Genomic DNA, 2,259 nt, shown 5'->3' on the forward strand with positions numbered 1-2,259 from the left:
TCAACAACAATCTCATGTGATTGTTCAAAATACTCATTAGATGTACTAGATTCAGGAACTATCTCAGTAGAAATTCTAGCAATGCTATGCATATCTTTCATAGGAAACATATTCTCAAAGAATGTTGCATCACGAGATTCCATAATAGTATCAACATGCATATCGTGTACTTCAGATTGAACTACTAAAAATCTATAGCCTACACTCCGCGGAGCATAACCTAGAAAGATACAATCCACTCGTCTTTGGTCCGAGTTTGCGCTTCTTAGTAATTGGAATATTGACTTTCGCCAAACATCCCCATGTGCGCAAATACGAAAGTGATGGTTTTCTCCCACACCACTCCTCGTAAGGGGTTTTATCTTTATTCTTGTTAGGAACTCTATTCAGGACATGACATGAAGTCAACAAAGCCTCCCCCCACCATGCCTTTGATAAACCAGCAGTGGCTAACATGGAATTCACCAAGTCAGTCAGCGTGCGGTTTTTCCTCTCGGCAACCCCGTTTGATTGGGGCGAATAGGGAGGCGTCCTCTCATGAATAATACCATGTTCCTCACGTAATTCATCAAAGATTTTAGGAAAATACTCGCCACCACGATCCGACCTAAGACGCTTGATCTTTCTCTCTAGTTGATTTTCAACTTCGGCCTTATAAATTTTAAAGTAGTCTAAAGCTTCATCTTTAGTTCGCAACAAATAAACATAGCAAAATCTAGTCGCATCATCAATCAATGTCATGAAATATCTCTTTCCACCTTTTGTCAACACACCATTCATCTCGCATAGATCAGAATGTATGAGTTCTAGAGGTGCCAAGTTTCTTTCCTCGGCCGCCTTGTGAGGCTTCCGAGGTTGCTTTGATTGCACACAACTATGGCACTTAGAACCTTTGGCAATGGTTAAATTCGGAATTAAACTTAAACTCGGATAGCCGAGACATTAAACCAAAATTAATGTGACATAAACGAGAATGCCAAACACCGGTATCATCACTAACATTGCCACAAATATGGTTCACGGACTTATTGCTGAAATCGTAAAGCGAAAAGCGGAACAAGCCTCCGCACTCATAGCCTTTACCAATAAATTGTCCAAACTTGGAAACAACTACTTTATTCGACTCTAAAACAACCTTAAACCCATCTCTCGCATAGAAGGGAGCCGCTAACGAGATTCTTGTTCATAGTAGGGACATGCTGCACGTTCCTCGCCGCACGATCTTACCCGAAGTGAACTTCGGATCTACCGTGCCAACACCACGAACGAAGCATGTGACCCATTCCCCATCAAGACGGAAGAATCCCGGCGACCTGGTAAGAAGTGAACATGGATATGTCAGCACACACATGAACATTAGCACCTGTATCAATCCACCAACATGGAGATTGAAATACCGAAAGAACAAGTAAAGAGATTACCGTACCCATCAGCATTGCTAGCGGTCACCGTGTTGACTTGCCTCGCCTTTTTCTTGCGGTCCGCCCTCTCCGGACGAGTCCTTAGAAAAGTGGCCAGCCTCTCCACATGTAAAGCAGCTCGGATCCGCTTTGTTTATCATCTTCTTCTTCTTGAAGGTTGTAGTCTTCATAGGCTTATTGAAGGAGGGCTTGTTATTCCCTTTGTTCTTGTCGTAGGGTTTCTTCCGCACCATGTTGGCGCTAGACCGACCCTCTCCTTTCTCGCATTATCCTTAGCTCGAGCTTTCTCCTCAACATCAAGAGACGCTATCGGATTTTCAACCGATATCTCCCGTCTCTTGTGTTTGAGAGTTGTGGCAAAGTTCCTCCATGAAGGGGGCAACTTAGCGATGATGCATCCAGCCACAAACTTGTCGGGTAAGGCACACTTAAGGAGTTCAAGCTCTTTCGCAATGCACCGTATCTCATGAGCTTGTTCGACTACGTAACGGTTGTTTACCATCCCGATGTCATGGAAGCTCTCCATGATGTACAGCTTCATCGCCTCGCATCGGTTGCACCGAATTTAGCATTCGGTGCATCCCGTAGCTCTTTACCATCCGTTATGTGCATGTACACATCACACGTACGATCAGCAAGAATACTCGTAACGCATCCGACGAAGAGAGTATTGTTTTCCTTGAACTTGTTCTGATCTTGGTCAGATATAGTTCCTTCGGGTAAACCATCGTAACGTCGAATATTTTCATATGAGTAAGCCGCAGCATGGCCTTAACTTGCCACCTCTTAAAGTGCACACCGGTGAACTTATCCGGCCTCGATGCATCAAAGAAAACCA

The sequence above is a fragment of the Lolium rigidum genome, chromosome 1 (genome assembly GCF_022539505.1).
Source record: "Lolium rigidum isolate FL_2022 chromosome 1, APGP_CSIRO_Lrig_0.1, whole genome shotgun sequence".
Lineage (NCBI taxonomy): Eukaryota > Viridiplantae > Streptophyta > Magnoliopsida > Poales > Poaceae > Lolium > Lolium rigidum.